The sequence below is a fragment of the Miscanthus floridulus genome, chromosome 12 (genome assembly GCF_019320115.1).
Source record: "Miscanthus floridulus cultivar M001 chromosome 12, ASM1932011v1, whole genome shotgun sequence".
NCBI classification, from domain to species: domain Eukaryota; kingdom Viridiplantae; phylum Streptophyta; class Magnoliopsida; order Poales; family Poaceae; genus Miscanthus; species Miscanthus floridulus.
Window position 1 is genome coordinate 81,078,040 of NC_089591.1, and position 10,940 is coordinate 81,088,979.

The following is a 10,940-nucleotide window of genomic DNA, read 5'->3' on the forward strand; positions in this document are numbered from 1 at the left end:
CATATAGAATGAAATGAAACTAGGATGAAACACCCAATCTTAATGGAAAGTTTCATTATATAGTTTCATAGACATTTAATTATATAACTCATATAGAGTTGGTAACTGTGTCAATAGAGTTTCATCCCCATGAAACTCAATTCTTCTCTCTTTTCATTAAAACATTGACATGTCATCAAAAGTGTATATGTGGCAGGCTATTAAATACAAATGAAACTCTAGTGAAACTTCCACCGAGACGGGCCTTAGATAGATTTGCTTAATTTTCGTGTGGTTTAGCCGTCTTTAAAAACTAATTGTTGGCTTCAAAACATCGGAAGTGGAGTACGCAACTCCGATCTTAAACATCAATTAAAGCATGCATATCACGTGATGATTTGCCGCAGGATTTCTCTCCAGGCGCTGGCCGGCGGCACGAGGAGGGATCGGCATGCTGTTGACCGTGCGCGCGGAACTTTCGGTTGTGGGCCGGCCCGTTGCTTGCCAACGGCAGCTTCGTTTCCGGCTGCCGGGCCGCTCGAGATGGGCTTCGAGAGGCGAGGTTGCGTGAAGCCATGGCATGGATCGGTGTCGGCCCCTGCTCGGCTGCCTCGTTTCGAAATTAGTTTCCAACAAGGTAGCTAATTGAAAGTTTCCATTTTTACTACTATATACCATGTCGAGAAGAATTTAAATTAACTAAGCAAAACACGAAGAATGACTGAATGAGCAATCAAGAGAAGAATTATCAACGCGTGTACATAATCTACCTTACTAATTCACCAATTTTTTCTTTGCTAGATTAAAAAACGACCCTTGCTCCCTCCATCCGCCTATAAAACTATACCTAGAAAAATAACACCTGTCCAGATTTGCTTATAAACCTTCTCTCTCGTTGCTCACTCAAATCCAACCGTGTACATTGAGTGTGTCAACCTCCTCATCCTCCTGCGCCCATCCAAAGCCAGCCTCGCGCTCGCGATCAGCGCGAGACACCGCGATCGCCGCGGGGAGAAAGGAAGGACACGGAATAGCCGCAGCCATCCCATAGCGCGCGGATGCCCATCCTGATCGAGCCCCATCCCAGCCACCGTGAAGTTCATCGACGCCCCCATCCCCGGCGCTCGCGCCCGCGCTCCTCTCCGCGACGCTACCATTCGCGCACATCAGCCGCGCCATCGACGCCGCCGGCCGTCGCCTAGGCACCTGCCTCCCCCGCGTCCCCGTTGCGTGGGCAAACTCGGCTCCGCGCCTCCGCCCCTGCCGCGGCGGCACGGGAAGGACGGCAGAGGAAGCGAGGAGCAGGTGCCAGGCGAGGTCGCGGTGCCGGGGAAAGGACGGGGAGCCACTGGAGCGGCCCGAGCTGGAGGCCCCAACGCCGCGCTCACCGTGCAGGAGGTGCAGTTTCGTGTGCTCATCTGGTCTCCGATTTTTTTTTCCTGTGGGCTGGTGGAAGTGAAGGAAGTTCGCGGAGAGGACGAATCCATGGAGGTGCGGACGGATGTGCCGACGTCCCTGCAGACCCAGCCGCCGCCACGCCCATCTCAACCTGCTCCACTCCAACCGCCCTCTTCGTGCGCCGCACTTGGCTGGCCTCCGCCGTCGCCATCTCCCTCGCAGTTCTGCTCGGTTCGTGCGCTGCTGCTGGGCCTTAGCGAGGAGGAGTGCCGCGTCGCGCTCCGCTATCGTCGTGCTCGGCGGTGACGGCGATCTGGATCCGTGCCTGCTCGCTGCTCGATGAATAAGCACCGGCTCCCCTCGCCGGCCAGACTCTCCGCTCTGATATAGGTAAATATTTTTTTAATTATTTTTGCTTGGGTCATTGCTGATTCGATTCGATTGTTTCGGTGCACATTCTAGCAGATCGCTGATGGGATCCCATGGGGGGTAACCAAATATTACGATTCCATCTGTATTTTTCACTCTTTTGCAACAACGTGAGCTGCTCAATCTGCTTCATTAAATGAAGCTCTGCCGCTCTGGCACTTATGAGTATTGAGTAGCTCTTAAAAAGTGGGAAAATAAAAGATTTGGACAAATTTAGTGATTCAAACAAAAACAAAAATGGGATACAATGATCAGTGCAAAACAAATTTTGTTGTGAAGGGTTAGTAACAAGGAGGCAAGCTAGCAATTTGTTTTTCTTTTTTTTCTTAGCTGGCAAACAATTTGTTTTTCTTTTTTTTTCTAAGCAGGAGCAAGCAATGTTTGCGTAGCAAATGCAATGTTTGTTTTCAGGTTCGTCTCGAAATTTTTTGGCTATGTAGATTCTTTTCCAGTGAGCTTTTGTCGGAACAGCAAATTTTGTCAAATCAATCTGTCAGTTGTATCCTGCTTGTCGCTATTCAGTGTAGAGTTTCTATTAACAGTGAGCTTTTTACTCGGAAATGGATTACCAAATACTACAGGATTCTAATGCACAGATCCTTGTTTTCCTCTGCCAGATAGGACGTTTCAACTACATTCGCTTGTCTACAAAGTTTGGTCTTAGATAAATTCAGTTGTATGTTAGTATCTTCCAATTTATAAAATGTTTGACCTGTTGGTTGAAAATTCTTTGGCGTCAAAGCCAAATGTTTCTGAATCGTTTCGCCGTGTGCCTGCAGTTACGGCTGGTACTTCACGTTTGTGCAGGGGTTCGTGAAGCAGATGGTGAGCCTGTGGCAGACCTACGTGTGTCTCTCAGCCGTGCTCATGGGTTCCAATGGCCTCACCAAGGCCTCACTCGCCTTCCTCAATTACCCTGTGCAAATCATGTTTAAGTCAACCAAGGTAATATTGGCCCCCTTCTTTTTTTTCACTGTTCCCCATACGCTGGAAATGTAATACTCTAAGAAATGTTGGAAGAACAATGTCCAATCTCTTTTTCAGCTAGCAATTTGTGTAGCATTGTGGCAGCAAAGTTCCTTTTGTTTTTTAGCAGAAATACAGTTCCTTTTTGTGAGGAAAAAGAAAAAGAAATATAGTTCTTGTGATATTACAATGCAGTCTGAAAGACTGAAACATTGAACACAGTTTTTTTTAGCGATCGTGCCGAAGCACGTTTTTCATTAAGCAGAAAGGAGTTTTGTTATAATCCTTATGGCCACGGTAATCCAAGGTTACCGAAGCCAGAAGCTACACAAGCAAAGCAGAACACGCGAGTGTGATTACACAATCAGGAATTTTGCGACAAAGAAGAGCTACTCTGGGATCAAGTCGCCGCCATCAGGGTCCTTAGGTGCTTGTAGCCAGCCAAGCACCAGGCGTGTATCTCCTCCTGAATGACCACCTGCAGCCCTGCCGGCGATGTAGTATCCCTGCCGAAATCCTCGCGTTTCTCTCCTTCTAAATCAACCATCCAATGAGAAAGAAGAGGGAGTCGAAACCACGGCGAGCGGCCTTAGGGACCAATTTTCTGCAACGCAGGCACCACTGCATAACCGGCTCCTCCTGTACGACAATAACTTCCTGAAGATGAAGCTTCCTGAGCCAATGATCCCAAACTTCTCGGTTGAAGCAACAACCAAGCAAGATGTGTTCCATCGTCTCAATTCCTTGATCGCAGATAATGCAAGTGGCGGAGTATTGCAATCCATGCCGAAACCTCTGCTCGGCCGTCCAACATCGTCCATGCATGACCAACCAGAAGAAGAAACGCACCCTCGGTGGGGCAGAGGTCTTCCAAATTTGTTTGGCGCCAAGCGGCATCGATGAGCCCAAGAACATCGCACCATAAGCCGATGCGGCTATGTAGGCACGATCTGCTGTGAGCGACCAGCAGAAAGTGTCTGGCACGTCGAATAGATATACGTTCTCAAGCAAGTCACAAAGGTGGTCGAACTCCAGAAGCACCTGCATCGTCAAAGGTCCAGTGATATGACGTACCCAGTTGTGGTTGTTGAGCGCCTCTGCCACAGTTGCTCTCCGCTTCCGGGCGCGCACAGATGCAAAGATCGCCGGTGCAATGTCCTTGATGGTCGAACCATTCAACCATCTGTCAGTCCAGAACAGGATCGACTCCCCGTTAACACAGTTAACACAACTATTAAAGAAAGGGTGCACTGGTGTACCTAGAAATGTCCAAATATGAAAGTCCAGCATCAGATTTGTTGTTTTGGTTAGGTGCCAAACTAGCCAGCTATGTCATGTATCTTTCTACTTTAGGGGTACGAGTACTACTTCTCTGGCTACAATGACAATGACTGGACTGGTAGGTTACATTGTTGATAGATATGATTAGCACGTTTTGGACTCTTCTTTACTTGATGTATCTATTTTAAAAATTCTTGGCAGCTACGGTTTGATTTGATTTCTGTATCTAAGTGACTGAATTTCAAGAAAAAAACGATGTATTAGTAATAGTAATAGCACTTTACTTTCTCATCATATGCGATAAAACACAAACTCATGTGAATGTTCATATAATGATATATAACTGCAAAGAAACATTCCGAGCAGAAATTTAATATACCAAACTGTATATGCTTCCCTTTCCCGCGATTAGTACATTTCTTACTTTTTTGACATAATAAGCATATAGTGATATAGTAGAGAGGTATTAATCTATTTCTGTGTAGTCATCATCACTCATCAGGTTCTACCGGTGATGATAATGGGAGCCTAGCTTTATCCTGGGTTTAAGGCGCAAGTACCCATTCCAAGAGTACAGATCAGCTGTGATGCTCGTCATTGGTCTCATACTCTTCACACTCGCGGATGCACAAACATCGCCTAACTTCAGCTTGATCAGCATGGCCATGGTGTCCGGGGCACTTGTCATGGATGCTTTTCTTGGCCATGGTGATCATCACTTAACTATGCTTAGTAGTATGTCACAAGTTCTTCCTTTATCGAAAAAAAATGTCACAAGTTCTTATCTGAGTAAAAAAGTCAGATCTCTACCTTGCCATTATAGTCACTATGAAGTAGTATATACATGAATCTGTCAGAGTTATCTTAGTAGCTCACTTTAGCACATCACTGATAATAGTTTCAGAATGTGCATAGCCCAATTAGTTCATTTTCTTTATTTTGCCACAGCTCAATCAGATTTACGTGCTGTCAGATTTCATAAGCATTGTAGGATTTACGTGCTGTCAGATTTCATAAGCATTGTAGAATGCATGTGTGCGTTCAGCAAGATAGACTTCACTAATCTGGATTTGAATATACAATTATAGCCATGACAGTTCTGAAGCACGAAGAGATGTGCTTGAAGAAGTTCCTGAGAATCCTAGCATGGAAGAGGCTGTAACTGAGGAAGGAAATCCATGTCTCAGTACAGAGCAAGAAGTGCAGGGGCGTCGTCACTGTCGGCTCGGTTCTAACCCGCGCGCGAGGCTGGGGCATCGATGCTGCGACAGCCCGCGGCTAGGCGAGGCGCGGCCTACGCAGTGGGCAGAGAAGGCGGCATGCAGCTCGCATGGTTGAGGCGCGGTGGCCAGCAGCGCTAGCCGATGTGCCACGGAGGTGACGGGGATGGCGACACGCGCGCGGCAGAGCTGACCCACAACGGCGATGACACGAGGTAATGCGAACACCGGCAACCCCCATGGCGAGCGGCGTACGACGACGAGCGACAACAGCCATATGACGCAAGACAACGATGGCGACAGTGCCATGATTTTTTTTATCCCCATCGATGTTAGGGTTTGAAATTTAGGGAAAATTTTGAATCTGAGATGAAATTCGTCTCTGAGATATAGCCGTAGCGTTAGTACGGGCAATATACTAGTGAGTTCAAACGCAACTTATTATCCAACGTATATAACACTGAGTCTTAATAGAACGCAATATCAATATGCATGATGTGTAGGCTGTTGCATGCAATAGATTCATCATGTATGCACTATTTGGATCCGTACATGATATGATGACCTTGAGCGAGATTTTTTTTTTCGTCTGTACAAGGTTGTGTGTTGGCTATTCCGTGCATCGTCGGTATTGCAGTTGCAGGGGTGGTTATGGCGAGCACTTAGGGTTGCACAGGGGGCAACGTGCCCTGCACTCGTCCATCGTCTCGCAGCAATGAGCTCTCCGTTCGAAAGCCCCACAACAGTAGTAGCAATCCTGCCGAAGTAGTCGCAGTCGCCTGAGAGGCGGAATATCACCTGTACCTTGCTCGTCTAGTACTGGAGTGGAGCTTACAGCAGAAGAGAGAGAATTTGTAGACTCCTTTTGTCACCGGACGACCTTCAAGACACATCGATCAATGCACAGCGGACATATGCTCAGCACGTTCGTCAGATGGTTTCAGGCGGGGCTTATTAGTTATGATATAGTATTTTTTTTATAGTAATCTAGCATTAGTCGGACATATTAGCTCAGAAACCAACCAACGAATAGGCTGAACAATCTATGTTAAATCTAATAATATAAATCCAAGAAGAAGAATATACGAATGTGATAGTGTACAGGAACCGATAGCCATCCAAGAAACGCAATGAACAAAAACACAACCACCGCATACTGGAGTGTAGGCCGCCCCTCATACTCGCATGTATGTAGAGATAGATATTTGCAACCGAAGTGTACCAGAGGTAGAGGATCAGGCAGGTCCTTTGTCTAGTGACCAAGAGTTCCCCTCCTCTCGCCTCCCGTCTCACCCCTCCATATATACAGTCAGACAGGCAGGGGATACATGGCCTCCCTTGATTGCATGCCAAAAATTTGTTGCCAAAAATAAATGCATATGTAGATACGTACAGTGCATGAGTACACAACATCGTCCTGGACCACTTATCATCCCAAATAAAGTAAGTTTTTTTTCTTCACTAGGATGATTCCCGTACTCGATCCGTAGGTTACAACCGAAATTAAATAATGTCACGGTAAGTTCAAACATATGTTGTACTATTACCAAAAAGAAATTTTAAATTGTCAACATTATTCCGTTTTATGAGCTTTCAACAAGAAAACACAATGACGAGTCATCTTACTGTAAAAAGCCATGTAATTCGGATACACGTCATGTAAACAATACTCGATGCCTTATCGTGCAGTTTAGGCTCTAAGCGGTCCAGTATATGGGTCAAACATGGTCTTAACAGATTAGACTACTCATCAAGTAAAAAATAGTTTTTGTTTCTCAAATAAAAGTAAAAAAAAATAGTTTTAACTTGGCGTTTAGGGCATGTAATGGGTCATCCATTAGACACAAGCTTCTCAGCTGACATATGTACTAATGACTTCGACGCCGAGCGTCTTAGACTGAATGAAAATTATAAGAGCATGTGTCCAACTTCTGAGCAATGCTCTTATCAGGGAAAAAACACGCATCCATCCTAACTGGCTCGGGCTCCTTTGGATCTGTGTATTGTTGGTCCGTAAGCCCTAGAGCATTCTCTACTTCTGAATCCACTTGCATGCTAAACCAGATGATGTTAGCCTCCTTTGGATTGGCTGCAGGTATCTCTACCCCTCTATAATATACCAAAATTTTCTTACTAAAGCCACCCCCTCAACCACCCCCACAATCATGCCTAATCTTAGCCCACTCAAATTTGTGTACCAAAGAAATCCAACTTCATACAAATCAATGGTCTGGATCTCTCCTCAAGCCTTTTTCTCTTATTAATTGAAAATCCTAAGGCCAAAATCATCCGGATCATGCACATCATTGAACCCATAAACTCATCGGCTCGCTCGCTCCGCCGGTCCGCCCCGCCCGGCCTACGATCCATGAGTAATTTCCTGAGATCTGTGTGACTAGCGTGTATGAATATCTCATAAACCTAATCTCTTGGTCATTTTTCTCCCCATTTTCTCTCTCCTCTCTCTCCGGATATCTCTCTGTCTCTGGATCTCACGCATGGGAGGCAGATGGCGACGCCACGTCCCCTGGTGGATTGGAGCACGACGCGCCCTCACCTTGCACCTCCGGTGGTGGCGACGGCGGCGGCAAGCACCCGATCCCGGTGGATCGTACCGTGACACGCTCTCTTGTTGCCCCTCTAGTGGCAGCGACGACAAGCCCCAGACCTACATCCAGTGGCGGCATGCCCTTCAAAATAGGGTTGGATAACAAGCCAGCTCGGCTTCGCTCATTATCTTAACGAGCCAGAACAACAGCTCGGCTTGCTCGTTTAGCTCACGAGCCAGGCACAAAAAAACACAAAAACATAATTTATGTTTTTTTAAGCTTGAAAATAGTAATAATACAAAAGCAATCCATCCATCCATAAGCCTTAAATCAAACAAATAAATTAATACGTACGGACGTATATACAAGTATAACAATATACTACAGTACTACACCATACAACCATGGTCTTTATACTCTATATCATATATAACACATCCATAATTTATTATTAGTAATGATCTATACATCTATTTAAAATTTAAAACAAAGTGATAGAGTCGTAGACTCATAGTAATCCTAAGTTTACAGGTCCAGGTCTAGCCATCAATAATCATTCAACCAATTATAAAGTGCAAAGCATCAACAAGTTATACAAAAGTAGTATAAGTTTAAGGTCATTAGCTTTGCTCGTTAGGCTCGCGAGCCGGCTCGTTAACTATACAAGCTGAAATACTGGCTCAACTCATTAAAAATACAAACGAGTTGAGTCGAGCCGAGCTACTAATAACGAGCCAGAGTTGAGTGAGACTGCCAAGCTGTGAGCTTTTCGTCCAGGCCGCGGCGGCACGAGGCGGAAAGCATCCTTGCCGATCAGTCGGATGGGATCCGCCTGCCGACCCCCCTCTCCCCCACCCCCGCTTGCGATGGCAGCCCACGGGAGCGCGTGCCGGCCCAGCAGCAGCCCACGCGGGACGACCGTTGGAGATTGACGCGCGACGTTGAACGGAGGGCCACGTGGCAGCCATCGGGCGACCGGACGCCAGTGACCGGACGGTACGGTGAGTCCGGTCGGCCCTGCGTAGAGCAACGACTCTATTTATTTGAGGGGCTCTATAAATAGCTCTTGACTGGCTTGGGTCTCACACTCTTGGCATTTTGACGTTCTTGACATCCTTGTTAACCTAAACAAACACCTCCCACTCATCTCCATCATTGATTCATCATTATAGTGAGTTTGTGAGTGATTCCTAGTGCATTTGCTTGAGTAATTGCATCTAGTGGCACTTGGGGATCGTTGTGGCTGCGGATTTCTTGTTTCTCTGGGTGGTTGCCGCCACCTAGACGGCTTAAAGTAGCGGAGGAGCATCAGCATGAATTGGTCATTGTTCGTGGCCGTCTCCTAGTGATTGTGAGTGGTCTTGTACCTTACCCGGCGGAGAGTCGAAAGGTAACTCTAGTGGATTGCTCGTGTCATTGAGTTTCCTCACTTGTGGGTAGGTTCTTCCAGTGTCCATTTGTTGGACTAGGTTTGTGAAACACCTATTAGCCACAGAAGCACCAAGTGTTGTTTGACACAACGGGGACTAACGTGTCGGCAAGCACGTGAACCTCAGGAGAAAAATCTTGGTGTCCATTGTGATTGGAATTCTCCTGGTGATTAAAGTGGTTTTCATATTGTGATTGGTTCATTCCTCGACATGGTGGTATAATCACCCTACTCACTTCCTTACATTCTTTGCAAATTAATTGTGTAGTAAGCTCTTTAGTGTAGCTAGTCGTGAGAGCTTGCTTGCTAGTTTAGTTTCACCTAGTGGAGCTCTTTAGTGTAGCTTGTTTGAGAGCTCTTAGTGAGTAGTGACTTAGCCTCTTGTGTGCCTAAAGATTATAGCAACTAGAATTATTGAGTAGGTGACTTGCAACCCTTATAGAGCTAGAGCAAAATTGCATTATGCCATTTAGTGTACTAACCATTTGCTCTAGTGAACTTGTAGAGATTTTTATAGGCTATTCACCCCCTCTAGCCATTTAGGATGTTTCAGCTGGCACTCCATTCCTCCCCTCCCCCGCCTCCTATGCACGCCTTCATCTCGCCATGCATCTTAGTTTTGTTTGGGCAGCGTGGCGATGGGCCACGTGGCGTAGCGAACTTGAGCCGAGCTCGCTTGCTGGCTGATTGGCATGCTCATGGTACTGGAGCCATATCTGGGTTCCAAATATGGCATGAGTACTAGGCCATCCAAGCACGTAGGGTTGCCTTGGTGGCCGTGGCGGCACCACTGTGGGCCATCCACGAACGTAGGGCTACCTTGTTCGTGCTGTATCATTGTCGGTTCTTGGGTTAATTACACTACTATCTTGTTCTATTTTTTTATTGGTGAGTCACTAATTAATTAATATTTGTCATGTCAAAATTTAAATTTTTTTGTAGAAACTATAGTGGTTTAGGGCTTAGGGCGGCCTTGCCCCCTAGCCCCCACCACTAATAGGCTCATGGTCCCTGGGTGTAGAGTGGGTTTGTTTACTAAAATTATGGGTTTGTTTACTAAAATTCGCATGGTTTCAAGAAGGAGGGGAAGCGTGAAACTTGAGAGGTGGGCACCAAAGTTTTAAATCGCCGGCTAAGGCAGTTAGAGGCAAGTTTCTCCAGACGCTACAAACGCTATAGCCGGATATAGAGTCCGCTAATTTATTTAGCGGTTTTGTAAAATATGTCACAAATTAGTGAAAAGAAGCTATGGTCTTCCATCTTCTTTAGAGAACGCCGCCGCCGTAGCTCTTTCTAGAGGATAGGTCTGAGAGGATGCGTGAGATTAGGCAATTAGTAAGGTTCGAGTGGCATTTTGGGCCGTCGCTGCTGTTTTGGGCCCTCCTCTGATCAAAATTGTAGGAAGCCCACTCTGATTTCAGCCCACGAGTCCGCCAGGAACTGCTTAGCGAAGCTATATCAACCTCGTTTAGCGTTTTTAGCGTGCTAATCGCCGCTATTAGCGTTCAAGATCAGTTAGGGCTAAAACGGACCTCTCCTAGCGCCGGCCTTGCTAATCCGTTAAATCCGGCTATAGCGGACGCTATATCCGGCTATTTGAAACATTGGTGGGCACTCGAAGGCGGACTGCATGAAGAATTACCAACAAGTTGCTTTTAGGTCTTTGGACAGTTGGTAGTATTAGATGTT

General features: G+C 46.3%; 1 long non-coding RNA gene across 1 annotated transcript; it reads left to right on the forward strand.

Annotated features, from left to right (window-relative positions):
* Window positions 1–917: 917 nt before the first annotated feature.
* LOC136498349 (uncharacterized) lies at window positions 918–5,717 on the forward strand. The gene is made up of 3 exons (XR_010769598.1): window positions 918–1,767; window positions 2,175–2,751; window positions 5,142–5,717. It is a non-coding gene; the product is annotated as an uncharacterized lncRNA (long non-coding RNA).
* Window positions 5,718–10,940: the final 5,223 nt, after the last annotated feature.